Raw genomic sequence first — 16,451 nt, forward strand, 5'->3', positions numbered from 1 at the left:
CGTTTAATAATCCTTGAAATTGAAATTCTAAACCTAGAGGTATGCCTTGACTGCACATAGAATTGCGTTCAATATTTACCACGAGTACCTAAATGATAGACATTAAAACAGACTTACATTAGGTAGCGTTTGTATTTACCCATATGAACATGAAATAAAATTGTCTAGTATTTTATTCGTACACTGTCTCAATGGTTATATTACGCAGTAAACAAAATATGCTGTAATGCAAATTTAGTTGACTTTTAGCGATTCACCAAACGCCTTGCACAGACAAAACCCATAATATAGTAATCCCACAAGTGACGTCCCATCATACACCTGCTATGTAAGTTTACCGATTTAAACAATAAACAAAAAAACCAAACAATATCTTACGTAATCGAAAAGCTGCCATGTGCGCCGATTTTGAAATTCACATAGCCCCGAATCCCATATGTTTTATTAAGGGGGAGCGTAATGCATGTAGCAAAAAATATGTAAGCTGAATTTTTATACATTTTACTAATAATTTATATTTTATATATCTAAAAAAAATGATTTCAAGTTATTCACATTTTTATTTTCTGCAAAATAATAATGGCGAAAATACATTTAAGCTATAAATATTGAAAAAAAAATGGAAGTACAACATTCGAAAAAAATATTTAACTACATTTTAATAGAAAAAAATTACCATGAAATAAATTTGTTAAACCCACATTTTATTTATTTTGAGCTTAATTTTTAGTTTAAAAAAATAATCTTCTAATGTTTTTAGAAACATATTGATAATGTAGATAACAATGTATAACTTTATTCCCTAGTACCTAACAAAGGTATCATCAGTGAAGAAATAAAACCGATAGGTAGTCAAAAAGTAAATGGGTGCTATATTGTTCTACATATCGTCTCCCGGTCGTACAAAAATTCTGATATACAAGTTGTTGATCCAACCAATATTGACCTACGAGTTGGAGTGTTGGACTCGGACTTGGGTCGGAGTGGGTCGCCAAGGTCCATGAGCGTCTGTTAGATAAATATAATATACTGCGTAGAATGCGATAGAGGTTTATACTAGAAGAAGAAGAATGGTGTATACTACATAGCCTGGAACCTTAGAGTCTCTTCCAACATGCATGTGTCCCCTCATTCGTTGAACTTGATAGACTCCGAATGAACAATTATTTCCAACCGTGTCAACAAGGATAGTAGAACAGTCGGTGCAGTTACCTGACGGACACTGACTCAGGATAGGAGGAGATAGTGGAAGATTTTTGAGGAAGCTAAGACCCGCCCTGAGTTGTCAAGCCACGGTATATGATGATTGATTATTTAAAATAGGTACATACATTGAAATGTAAATTATTGGTAAAAAAGGATTACATTATAGCTTTTGTAATTTGTCTCGAGTGCATTACGCTCCCCCTTAATGGCGATTTATTTTTGTATTCATATAAGGGAGCCACGTAATATACAATATTATATACTATTAACATGGAATCATAATAATTACCAATTCCTTATGTTACATAAATATTTAAATACGTAATAAGTCCAATGATTGGTGATTTTTTGAGATGAACTTACCACAAATTGTCGGTTTTCATTTTTACCGTTTTTTTTTTAACTATTACTAAAGTGGGATACCCATTTTTGATTTTTTAAACGTACCTTGTCATTTTATCTAATGCGGATGTTTAGTTAATTTTTCTACACCACAGAATAGTAAGAAAATAGTTTTCTATCAAAATTAGGAAACCTAAATCGATGAAAAATACAGATCGTACGTTTAAAAAGTGTGGTATTTGACGTTACCCTATCATCAAATAGTCTAGAAAGAATAGTCTAAACTAAAATCAGATATGCAACTATTGAGAAGAGATATAAATATTGTTTTCCAGTGCTGCTGCGTTAATGAGTCATTCACTGATATCCAGAAGTTTCCAGTTAAAACCAGCATCCTGAACAGCGACAGGAGAAAGTGTATAATTATTACGTAGGTACTGTGCAAGCTGACAATCAAATGAATTATTAGTCACAATTTTTTGACAAATTTGCCAAGTATGGGCATCATGTCTTTACTTATTAATTTGTGGCAAATCCAATCCAACTGTTTATATTTTTCTAATCAAGACAGACAACATTTAATAATAATTTGTATATAAATAATTATCAATGCTTATTTTTGAGAATTAAAATCAAACGACTTGCTCCATTGAAATACGAATACCCTCATTTACTACTCCTGGCGCACGGCATTACCTAAGAGTCATGGTTTCTCGAAATATTGGGCCAGATAAAATATTAATTGTCAGTACAAGGTCTGAACTAAAACTAACCATAAGTGCGAGTAAGAAAACATTTTATACGTGTATAATCTCCGCAATATGCGTTAGAGTAAGATAGAAAACGTAATATGAATAAAGTAGTTTGGTTTTAGAACATGAAACCGGTAAATATTAGCTTGCACTACACTGCGAGTAGGCACGTATTGCTTAATATTTTTGGTTAATTTAGAATGCATAGTTAACTGTGTTGTGCTTAAATATGGTAACCGCACTAATAATCAAAAGGATGGTATTAGGTACGTTTAATATTATGTAAGTTAATAATAATAAAATTGAAATTCTACCGTTTGTGATACGCAAAGAAAATGGTTTCATAATAGTTGGACAATACCATCTCTCTTTAGTATTATAGCTCTGAGGTTTCACACTGTAGGTACCTATATCTAATATAATAACACTATTTAAATAAATAAATATTATTTGTCCGCGATGTAGTCAAAACCTTGTTATAAGATAGGTAAGAGATTAAACCTAATTACCGAAGAGGGGTCAATTTAGTAGATGTCACAAGGTTGCAAACTTCAGCTATACGGTAAGTCCTCGACTTACGTGATTTATTCGTTCCGAAGATATTCGTGGAAGTCGAAAGACGCGTAAGTTGAATTAAACTTAAAATCATGCATTTTTTTTAAATAATATGTGTTAGTTTCATAGTACTCGTACCTATAAGCGAAAATAAAATTAGCCTATTTACATACATTTATGAAAACATTATTGATTGATGAAGTGGTTTTATTTTGCAATCCCTAGCAGCAAATCCACCAAGTATAAGGGTTAGCCTATCTTCAGACATCTTAAAACCTGGTATAGATTTTTCTAGTTGAGATATTATATAATATGTCTGATCTGGCATTTTTTCCAATAAGCCCAGTTTTGTCCACAATAGAAATATGTTGTAGCAGGTAATCCTAATTTTTATGATTTCTGCTTGACTCTTGATAAAATTCATAGCTTCTTCTGTATCTGCATAACTCGGCAGCCTCACCTGTTACTTTGATGTTGTGTAGTTACGGCTTTTAAATTTTTGAAACCGTCTGTGGTTTGCAGTGAATGTATTAGCATCAACACTATTATCATTTTTACACTTTGTCTTCAAAACGACTCAAGGCTTTATCCTATATGCGTATAAGGCTTATTGGAATTTATTGTTGTTGTATATCTTCCACCCTTATAACCAATATTTTCATTTTTTTATTAATATTCCCTTTTTATTGGTAATTATCGTAGATTGCATTTCTACATTTTTTTTAGATGATCCATATTATATAACACAATATTTTATATAAACACAAGTGCAGAGAAACAAACTGCAGCAAAAAAGCATATTTGTGTAGCTACATTTCAAAATCAGCCAAGTCCACCTTTAGGTATTTTTGACTTTTTTGTGAATTGGTGAAGAACTACTGCTTTCTAACATTTCTGCATTATCAAAATGTGGAATTTATTAATTTTAAGTATTCTATATTCGAAATAATATAAACTTTCGCCATTGTGACTGTGTATTTGAGAAAACAAAAAGCTGTTTTTCTCCTATTCATCTATTATGGACTTGGCTGATTTTGAAATCTAGCGACACTTAAAAAAATCGCGTAAGTACGAATTCACGTAAATCGAATTCGCGTAAGTCGAGGACTTACTGTATAGTATAAACATTAAACAAGGGGTACTTATAATGTAGTCTTTCTATCATTTAGTTACATATTTCCGTGTTACAAATGAATGAATTAAAAATTTAATTCCCGACGGGATAATTACTAATGCAACTGTAAAAACGTTAGTAGCTTACAGGCCAAAGGGACGGAAAGTTTGACCGGTAGACAGGAGAGTTTTTAACATTTTCATTGTCAAAACGGTTTTCGGTCCAAACAATTATACGATACACATTTTAGGCCGCCGCTTCATCTGCTTGATGTATCACAATTTACAAAAAAAAACCCCCGTTTTCAATTTTGAACAGAACTTTTTTCAAACGCCAAAAAATAAACATTTTCATTGTGATGTTTTGTGAAAGCCTTTGAAAGGGTCAGCAGGTGGGTATCTGCGTCAGTGTTTAACCAGTATATAGTAAGTAAAATTTCAGATAAATTGAGATACATAACTAACAGATAAACGAAAAATTCGAAAAGAATAAATATATAGAAATAGTAATCATGTCATTAATTGAATTAGTACTTTCTATCTTAGCTAGTAAAAATATTTGAATACAAGAAGTTGCTAAAACTTCTTCTAATTTTGTGTCGTCTTCTATCGAAGGTTAGCGATCAATTTTATAGTTACTGGGTGCCAGTAACGAAGGTTGTAAGTAGGCTGTTAAGATTCGTAATAAATAGTGCACATTAAACTTCATGGCTACCACATCCTGAAGCGGGCCCCCAGGCTAGGATGTTTGGCGGGCCCCCCTACCTATCGCTAAGGATAAAGGCAGTGTGACGCGCTACAGTAGCGTTTTCCATTGTGCACACGGTAAAATTAACGTGTATTTTTAGCGATTTTTGTATTTTTAATATGTACATCCATTTGAATTATGGAGTTATCGAGTATCGGCACACAGTTAAAAATTGCATCGTACAATCAAATATTTCAATTATTAATGATTATTGAACTAAAATAGTGCGACTTTTTTTACTATTAGTATCTCACTTATCGGTCGACTCGTCACGCCGGGCCCTTCCTGAGGCCGGGCACTTAGGCTAAAGCCCTGTCAGCCCCCCCTTATGGGGGCCATGTTAAACTTTGTTAGTTATAGGTATTTGTTTTTATTGAACAAATACTACAATTAACAGATGGTGTTGGTCAGTTTTTAAAAATCAATCAGAATCAGTCTTAGTTCAATGAAAACAAATACGTATGACTGACAAAGCTTAATAATATGCGCTATTTATGGCGAATCTTTACAGCCTACCTCCACCCTTCGCTACTGATGGGTACGCACACAGGGGTGGGGGGGTAATCAGCACCAATAGTGCAATGGTACCACAAACGATTCACTTGTGCATTGGAATTATTTGCTGCAATGCCTGTTTCAATACTAGCAAACAATACCACTACAACTGTAAGCCTCTTATACCGTGCCCATGATGCCACTGTATACTTATTTAACTATAACTAGCATACTAACGATATCAAATAGTATGAAATTATTGACCCATAATCTTTACTAATATTTATAGTAAATAAGTAGTAATAATAACCAATATTTACGTTTGTTCATCTTTATTTTTTAGTGCAAACTTGTCTTGTGAAGACAATTATTTGATTTTGACAAATGGTCGAGTGTGCCGCTTTGGTAAGAAGGTTGAAAAGCACTGTAGTAATCTATTGACCACACGTTAACGTATAAACAATTGCTCCATGATGGGCGTCCTCATTTTTGAAAATATTCTATCCGAAAACAACCTTAAAAGATGACAAGGTTACGTAATTTTTGCGATAAAAACCAATGCTGTTTTTTTTTTTGTCAATCTTGATCGATGCTGATATTGCAATCCTATACCTTCCGGCTAGTAATGTAAATATTAAGATTAATTGACAGTCGTTCTCAATCTTTTAAAGTTAAGTGCATCCGGAAAAACGGATTCTGTATTTGAAATATTACAAAAGAGATCCTTGAGCGTGTGACCTTTCTGTTTTTTTTTGTCTCACTTTCAACTTGCATCCATTTACTCACTTGGCATTAAGAAATTCTCTTAGCGAATAGTAATATGTAATATAATAACAAGACTGATTATTAATGATGCCCCTAGGCTAAAAAAATGGCCACGAATTTTATTATTATTTTCATTGTATCAATATTGTGCAGTATGCTTATGTTATTTTTTTGTTTCTCATACAATGTTTAGGTCATTATGCCAGTGATAAAGTACAGTTGCCAGTAATTTAGTAATTGGGGTTATAGTAAGAAATGGTTTGTTGTATAATTCAATGGACTGTATATGTGTAGGAATGGCACAATTATGGGGTCAACAGATACTTAACACTTTCAGCCCCGGCAGGTTTTTATAAAGTTTACCCCTATTCCCGGACAAATTTGAGTGAAATTGGTTTTTTCTTGTAAATGATATAATCTTGGTTTATTGGCTTATTTGTGGGAATATTTAAATAAAACTTTCAGGAACAATCAAAAACAGTTTAATAATTACGAATAGTGTGATATTTCTGCCAGCAGATGCCTTTGTGAAGAGGAACATCACACTCTTTACACAAGTACCGAGTCTCGCCCCTTTTTTTTAATCTTTGGCACATACCTTGCATAGCCTTGTTGGATATGCTTTTTCCGCGTCACTAGAATCGCCTGTAAGGTATGTCTGGACATGTCTCCAGATAATCTTACAGGCGAATCTAGCGTCACATGACGCCTCAGAGCCGGAGAAGATGAGACATCGGTACCAATAGACATTAAAGAAATTGAATACTCTACTAAAAAATCTTTAAATTCTAACTTACGACTAGGGTTACATTTTTTAATAATCAATGAACTGATTGAACGTCAACATTCACTTTTACACTTGGGTCAGCAGTAAACGGTCCAGGTGCTGGAGTGTAGTCTTCTGTTGACCACGGTTCAGTAACACTGGCACTAAACCTCGCATGTCCTCCTCGGCTGCCTCTGGGACGACCACGACCGCTTCTACTTCCTCTTCCACGCCGTCGACCCGCTCGACCTCTGGTTTCTGTCCGAGATGGGCCAGGGAGTAGGTCCTCGGACGTGTCGACTCCTGACACCATACTGGTTTCATCTAGCACCTCTGCAATGCGGTCAATGAAACCGTTGAAGTCGTCCTTAAAGTTGCTCGAGTGGCCGGCGGTGAAATCGGTGATGTCTGCGACATCGGTGGTGGCATCCAGTAGAACATCTCAATCAGAGTCATATAATAACTCGAATGCATAATCCTGCTCAGAGTCGTCTGTTCCAAAGGCTTCTATTTCAATGAGTGACAATAGGCTGGAATCAAAACAAAATTCCACATTAGTAAACAGAATTTAATTCTTGGGAAACATGTGGCTTTATCAAAATGTTCGATTATCTTATATAAATTATATTTTGCGTATAAATTATTACCTTGTGACGTATATAATGTGGCAAATCGGTTGGTTTGCATTAGTTGTAAACAACAAAAAAATCGCCATTAGTAAACGAATTTTGAATGTTGGGAAAACACGTGGAATTAACTAAATACTCGTTCAAACACATATAATTATATAGAATATTTATAATAATTCAATATTCTAGGCTTATAAAGTAATATATCGGCACATTATCAAGTATTTGGCAAATAATGCGAACATTCAAACTTTGCATTCGGAAATTTTGACAGTAAAGTATCGTGTACGAATAAACACGTAAAATTAATTTAAATTGCTAGAAACCACAATAAACATATAAAATATCATAGATAAATTATTTATCTTACCTTATTCAATCTTTTGTTTGCTTATTTATGTCATTTTTGTCCTCTGGAGGCAAATCGGTTGATTTGGAACACCTATGAACAACAACGAAATCGCCATTAGTCAACAAATTTTGAATGTTGGAAAAATACGTGAAATCAACTAAATACTCGTTTAAACACATATAATTATATAGATTATTCATAATAATTCAATATTCTAAGCTTATAAAGTAATATATCGGCACATTATCAAGGGATTGGTAAATAATGAGAACATTCAAACTTTGCATTCGGAAATTTTGACAGTAAAGTTACGTGAATGAAGAAACATGTAAAATTAATTTATATTGCCAGAAACCATAAATATTTATATAAAATATCATAGATAAATTATTTTTCTTACCTTATTGAATCCCTTTATTGCTTATTACTGTAATTTTCGTCTTCAAAATCAGTACATAATTCGGTAAAGTCACACGAGAGAATGATCAAAAATGGCGTCTCATAATAATAAAATTGTGATTTTTATTTAATAATATCACTGAAGGTAAAACAGATATCGATATTTTATCTATACCAGTCGGTACTGAATTTTATAATCTAACAGGATATGTCAAATGTTTTCGTTGAAAATTCATAGATGTCACAGTAAACATATTTATTTACAAACGCGCAACAAAACGAGGATCCTCGCGCGCGGTACTCAGCGTAATTATTGATATAACGAGGATTCTCGTTTGCGATACCGAGCGTGTTAATGTAGAAGTTCATGTATTTATGCTGACGTTAGGTTCCCATTTATTGTGCACACGTGATATTGACACACGTGGACGGTGGCTTGAAAGAAATGGTCGACACTATTTAGATCATGGGTGGCCAACCTTTTCAGCAGCCAGGCCAGATTGTAAAAATGAGATTTCCTACCGGGCCGCACAACCGATTTTTTTAATTATACAAAACAAAAAAGAAATATATATATATTATACATTAATAAAATAAAACAAAAATGAGAATCCAACATATTCACTAGATTAGACTTTTTTTTAATAATAAAAAATAAACAAATTAATATAAAAATAATAAATTTTAGTGAGAAGTTTGATTTTGTGTGGCAGAACTAAGTGCATCAATATCGATATCGAGTGAGGTTGTTCCTACACGCAAACAGTTTTCCAAATGCACATCAGTGATTCGTGTTCTCACTCGGGATTTGATATGCTTCATCTGACTAAAAAGCTGTTCACACGTGTAGGTGTTTCCAAATAGCGAAGTCATCATTATAGCATGTTTGTAAAATGCAGGAAATTTCTCCTTGTCCAAATATGTTTTGTAAAACTCTTCCAAACCAACCTGATGGAATTTATCCTTCAACTGTTCATCGCAACATATTACACAATGTTCCATTTGTATATTTCCCGGTAACAAATTCACGTCTACGGAGAATGGCGTTGCAAATTCAGCAAAAAGCACATGGTGTTTTTTGAAATCTTGAGCCAATATCGAATCTCAATTTGCGAAATTAGCACATCTAGCGGCAGCATTTGATATTATTTTTATTTTCTCACTGCTCCACGGGCCACAAGTTGACACCTAGTGAGCCCCATGCGGCCCGCGGACCGTGGGTTGGCCAACCATGACTTAGATTCAATTGTTGATATGCGTTCGCGGTTTTGTGCGTACATATTTTTCGCGCTGACGGCTCGTAAAATACTAACTTTACTATGACACTCCACTTAACCGAGCGGTGTCACTTGCCACTAGTCTTATTAGAGTAATATCCATGAAGGTAGGAAATGAAGCTTAGCGCAAGCCTAAGACAATAATGAATATTATAATGCTTAATAGGAAAGTGTTATTTTTAAAAATCTGGTTCAGATAATAAAATCAAATTAATTTCAAGAAGCATGACTACAGTGACGTCCCTAGACAAAATGCCGCCAAATTTTTTTTAAACAGTACTTTTTATATCCTTTCATGACTCGAATATCTAATAAGTGTGTAGAATGGATATATTACTAACAAGATATAGGTATACTACTAAATCGAATATAAATGCCATCTCTGCTTCAATAGACAATATTGCGCTCTACGGTTTCACATAGGTAGGTACATTTAAAAATACACCTGAAAATTTCCATAACTCGTGAGTGACTGTGAAGAAAGTGATGTCCAACGACAACGGAAGTAAACTAGACATCGCGAACCCGACAAAAAAATATAATCCTCTTGAAGATTTTATAGTACTTACCTAATTAATATATTTTGTTTACAACTAGTGAGCTGATTTTTTTAATGGAAAGATATTTCCGTTATTACTAAGTTTAGTTAGCTTTCTATATATACCTAATGATTCTCCTCTATTTGCCACCCTTTGAGTAACTGCCGCCCCCAAGCGACGCTCAATCTGCCTACCCCCACGGGACGTCACTGTATGACTGTAAACTAGTGTTTTCCAATAGTTACACAACCACACAACAGTTAGTACCCCATTAGATGTATTAGAGGCACAAGTGAACACTTCTCAGAATAAATCAAGGGGATAGAGATTAACATAGTGCATGGTAAAACATACAGGTAAAAATGAGATTATTATTATCGAGTACTTACCACTAGGTAATCCAATCCCGAGCCAAATCAATACATTTATATGGTTGCGTATACACACAAATCCTTGTCACTGTGTACAATGGCAAGGTTACGTGGAGGATAGTCTACATATTATATAAGTTTTATGTTAAGATTAGATTTAAGAATTGTTATTTTAACATTTTGCCTGTCAACAGTAAGCCGGCCAAATTCCAAGAAGGCAAGTCGCAGATACAAACCTACGCTATTTTACCCGGTGGGATCGGTAATATTTTTTATTCCGGATTTTTCTGGAATATGGGATGTTTTTATGCATTTCTTAAGGCTATACTTCAGATGGGGCACGGTCTAAAACGATCGTGACTACGCGACGCGAAGATTGTGCAAACGACGCATGCAGAACACAACATAATTTGTCATAAAATTTCAACAAGCGTCCATTTAATGTTATATTTATTGTTCTATTAGTAATAATAATATATTCATTGACATGTTTTTTCCCCAAGTAAATGGGTAACGTTTTTTAGTCATCTTTACACGATTTAAGAAATAATTCCGCCGACGCCATAACAAAATAAATTTACGTGTTCACAGCTCGACTTTCCAATTGGCAGCGAGTCCGAAATTTTGTCGCACCTATAGTTGAAAATTATTTGCCGTTTCACTGAAGTATGCTTTTAATGAAGAATGCGACATTTTTAAATCGCGAGTAAGTATATTCAGTCATGAAGAAAAAAAATCCAACAGCTATTAACAAAAACAAGAACGTCAAAATTAAATTTAGAATAATATTAATACTTTTATAAAGACAGTTTTCGTCAGCTAGAAGGTCAGAGAGAATGAGGAAGAGAACCTTCCAGATAGACGGGTCAAATCAAGAACACTACAGGGTTTTCACTGATGGGGGACCATGTCGTTGAGAAAGAAGATTGTCAGACGCAGTTAGGTAAGGCGCAGATGTAAAAATCTTGTACTTATAATATATTTCCATATTAAATCATTCAACATTATAGTATTTTTCAGGCCAAGGTCCTCAGTCACGAAGTTCAGTTAATGAAAAAGAAATTAAAAACGTGGTTGTCATTATTGGTTGAAATTGGCAGCGTAAAAGAGATTATTTGGGTAGGCAGCTAAGGAATCGAAATACATCTATTCGAATCTTTCCTAGTCCGAGATTTTTTCTAAGATTTTTTCGAGGAGTGTGTTATAAAAATATGCTAGCCCAGTAACGATTTTCCAATATTTATATAATATAAATAATCAATATTCGTCTTCTTTTATTGACAGAAATCTGTTCTTATATTTTCAGGTAAAACTATAATAGTATTTTCAACAAAGAGCATAAATTAAAGTGTCTGTAAGTCTAGACATAATATTACTAACATTATCAAAGCTAGACGTCCCCTTTGACAATGCGATAGTAAAAGAAATATTTTTAAATGTCTACACAGAAGCATTATATTCCGAAACATGTTTCGTTGAACATTATTTTTGTCAGTTAGATCAAAAGACATTTTTTTTTGTAAAAATACGTCAGGTGAATCTTTATTATAGTACGGTATCAAAATACTGTAAGCAATAGACTGTAAGCAAGAGAGACATTAGCTAGCTCAGTAATTTTGCCTAAGTCGCCTCTAGAAGGTAAGTGGACGGTAATGTAGCCACAGGTTTGCAGTTTACAAATGCTTATTTTATAAAACGGCTGCTAGATATAAACTACATAAAACAGTCATATAAAAGGTTATTTGCAAACTTGTCTGAAAATATGGAGACTTATTTTATAATACCTCACTTCTATAGTATATTGTGAAGCGCGCTGGCTATCTCGTGAAAAAATGAAATAAAAGGGTCAAATCATAATGTTGACATTTGAGGCAAATTTGTTTAGGAACGATAATTTTGTTGTTAAACTTGTCTATTTGGTGATATATCAATGCAAGGTACACTAATGCATTCACTGATTTGAATAGACGAAGTGAAGGCATTCATAAAATATTGGAGCTTTGGAAATCAAAATTGCAAAAACAAAGTTCGCCATGTTACCACTTTTAAATGATTTGTGCGCCAGATACATTGAAGCAAACAAAAATCTATTTACTGAGTTCTTGGTTAGTTTGCTAATGCACTTTTCACGTTATTTTATTAATAGTAAAAAAAAGTGTTTTTTTTCGAGGCTATTGAGTATTTTAAATATGTGGTTATGCGTTGTAATTTGATGTGATACTTATATGATGATTGATATACTTAAATGATAATTTTTGGTATATGATGATATTTAATCCTTTCTATGCCGCAATTAGTTAATTGATAGTAATTAACATAAGAATTTGTGTAATTAGGGCGTCCAAAGACGCTTTGGGCACTTAACCGGTTAAAAAGGTGTCTGTATTATTTAATGGAATAAAGGGGGGGGGGGAGAGGCGCCAAGATTAGATTTTTTAAAAAGGAGACGTAGTAACATAAAGTTTGGAAACCACTGCCTTAATCTGTATGGATCATTTTATAGGTTTTGTAGTCATCAGTCATCATAAGTTCTATGGTGTTTGTTAATTAAAATAACAAATTATATATATTTTAAAAGGTTTTATCCGGTATGTATCATGGTACCTACGTGTCTTTATGTAGCCAAACCGTCTGCTTGATTTGGACATCGGGTATAAATGTTTTTTTCATCAGTAATATAATATGTTATTTTATGTAGTTGTAATATGTCATACGGGCAAAAATTTCAATTAAAGTTATTGTTTCAATAAAATTTATATACCTACCAATGTATAATTTTTGATAGATTTACGTAGGGCACTGATGAAATAAAATATTTTCCAAATGGGTCAAGATAATCACTGAAAAACGTGATTGTCAAAACGTACCAAAATCATCTGGAGAACACGAAAATCTAATATGTGGGTACTGGCTCTTAGATTGATTGGTACCTAACTAAATTGATTATTTTCATTAGTGAAAATTCATTAGATGAAAATGTTGCGCCAGTTTCATATATTGACCGTGTGAATTATACCACAAATAGAAGGGTGCTTCGTAATTGCTTTTAAAATTGCATAATAATGGAGGGAAATGGAACAATCCCAGTCGAAGGAGACCGTATGTCATATGACAACAGGAAAAATTAATAAAATATAGCTGTGTAAGCCGTTGCCATGGATAAAGGTTTTGAAGACGAGTACTTTATGATAGTCAGGCCATAAATCGCAAGCAACAAATCTTACCAACTGTTGAATGCGCGTTTTGTTTACGTGATAAACTTTAATGCACATTATGAATACAGTTGAACATAACATATTATTTGACACGCGTTCATATTTCTGTACACTCGAAGTTAGTATCTTCTTATAACACACCCAGCAGAGAAAGCCAGTTCCCATTAATTTTGTGCTCCCATATTATGACCGTCAGAATAACCGGCTCCAAAAATCATAATTTGGTTAATATTAGAATAAACGTGTTATCCACAGACATTTCAACAATTTTATTACAACGTTTTTCTTAGCTCGTATTCTTATTTGTCCGGTGGTTCTTTGTCCGGTACAAATCTTGCAATCGATTTTTAACTAACTTCCCGACTAGCTAGACATTCTAAACTTTTAGAATATAATATCAGAACACGATGTCAATGCATTTTTTAAATACTTTTATTTCAGTGAATTCTGTTTTGTATGAAAAGTTATTTCGACACCATTATTGGTTGCTAGGGGTCTGGGGTCCTAGCAACTAAATTATTAATATATACTTGCGTTACTATGGAAATCAATATGACATGTCAAAATGACATTTCAGTATTATTTCTATCAAGTACAATTTTTTTTGATCGTTTAAGCTAGTCAAGTCAAATTTATATGATTAAACAGAAAATTTAAAAACGTTTTATATAAAAAGTTGTTTTTATCTTGTAATTAATAACAACATTTCTTCTAATAGTATTAAAATATTTTTTTCTAAAAATTCTAACCAAATTGTAAGATGTTTTACGAAATGTGGCATTCGCTTGGACTTAACATTTTTATCTTGTAAGAATTCGTATCATTGTGTATTATGTTATCTTTGATAGAAATATTTACAGTGAAATTTTATTTTATGATATCGATCGGCCAATCAAGTTGACGCTTGAACGAAATAATAGAAAATCTCGAGAAAAAAGTCTCACTTTCAGAAAATAATCGAAAATTTATATGATACCTTTACACTTTTAAGACTAATAGAATTGCTTAAATTTTTGTTACCCCATTTCTCACATGGCGTAAGGATTTTGATTTTTTTGTTATTAATAATATCAATCAATATGATCAATCACAGAAGTACAATATTGATGAATATAATATATACAACTAGCTGAAGTACCCGGCTTCGCACAGGGTCGCTTCGAGGTTATATTTATCTTAGATATTTAAAAAATAATATGAGGTAATTATTTTTTTAATATTAAAATATCTGTGTTATACAATATGGAAATATGAAAATAATTCTAATAGGAGTAAAGGTCAAACAAAAGACCACTAAATTAAAATCGAATCCAAAATATGCAAACGTTATTAATGTTATTAATATGTAGTAAAAAAAAAACAAAATTGCATGGAACAAACAAACAACAAACCTTTTCTACTAACAATACTAATTTAGAAACCTTCGCAGGTGTGCGCACAACGACTGACAAAAAGTTCATCGCAATCGGATGAATGGTATAGGAACGCATACGAATAGAAGAAGAAGATGATTATCTAATTCAGAAATCTTCGTGGGCATGCGCACAACAACTCACCAAAGTTTCATTGTGAATAGAAGAAGATAAAATAGAAGAAGAAGATAGTTATTCTAATTCAAAAACCTTCGCGGGGCTTGGCACAATTATTGACGAAAGTTTTATTGCAATCGGATGAATGGAATAGAAACGCATACGAATAGAAGAATATAAAATAAAAAAAGAAGATGGTTGTACTAACTCAGAAACCTTTGCGGGTGTTACCACAACAACTGACGAAGTTTTCATCGCAATCGGATGAATAGTGTAGGAACCATACGAATAAAAGAAGATATAATGAAGAAGAAGAAGAAGATGGTTCTACTAATTCAGAAACCTTTGCAGGTGTTGGCACAACCACTAACGAAAGTTTCATCGCAATCGGATAAATGGTATAGGGACCATACAAATAAAAGAAGATAGAATGATGACGAAGAAAAAGAAGAAAAAGAAGATGGTTGTACTTATTCAGAAACCTTTGCGGGTGTTACCACAACAACTGACGAAGGTTTCATCGCAATCAGATGAATGGTATAGGAACCATACGAATAAAAAAAGATATAATGAAGAAGCAGTAGAAGAAGATGGTTTTTCTAATTTAGAAACCTTTGCGGGTGTGCGTACAATAACTGACAAAAGTTTCGTCGCAATCAGATGAATGGTATAGGAACCATACAAATAAAAGAAAATATAATGATGAAGAAGAAGAAGATGATGATTTTTCTAATTCAGAAACCTTTGCGGATGTGCATACAACCACTTACCAAAATTACATCGCAATCGGATGAATGGTATAGGAAAGCATACGGGACAGATAGAAAGACAGACAGACAGGTATACAGACAGACAGATATTCATTTTTATATATGAGATATAGCTTATACTCTTCGCGGAAGTGCAAGCAATAAGTTAACAAAGTTTTATCGCAATCGTATGAACGGTATGGCAGCGCATACAATACGAACAAACAAACAAACAAACATACAAACAAACAAATACTAATTTTTATTTATTAGATTAATGAATAAGTGATAATCCTAATAACATATGGACAAACGTGTCGCTAGATTTCAACTCTTTTTGTTTTCTCAAACACGCAGTCACAAGGGTGAAAGTTTATATTATTTCGAGTATAGAATATTTAAAATTAATAAATTCCACATTTTGATAATGCAGAAATGTTAGAAAGCAGTAGTTATTCAGCAATTCACAAAAAAATCAAAAATACCAAAAGGTGGACTTGGCTGATTTTGAAATGTGGCGACACAAATACAGTATCGTCACTGTACAGACCAAGTAGCGTAACCCTCAATACTATCAAATTGTTCAGGAAGTGAAAAAAAACTGTGGGCATTGGATTTACTTATTATTTTATATAACATTTATTTATTA

The sequence above is a fragment of the Rhyacophila brunnea genome, unplaced genomic scaffold (genome assembly GCF_057557595.1).
Source record: "Rhyacophila brunnea isolate RB1 unplaced genomic scaffold, BYU_Rbru_1.0 scaffold_10, whole genome shotgun sequence".
NCBI classification, from domain to species: Eukaryota; Metazoa; Arthropoda; class Insecta; order Trichoptera; family Rhyacophilidae; genus Rhyacophila; species Rhyacophila brunnea.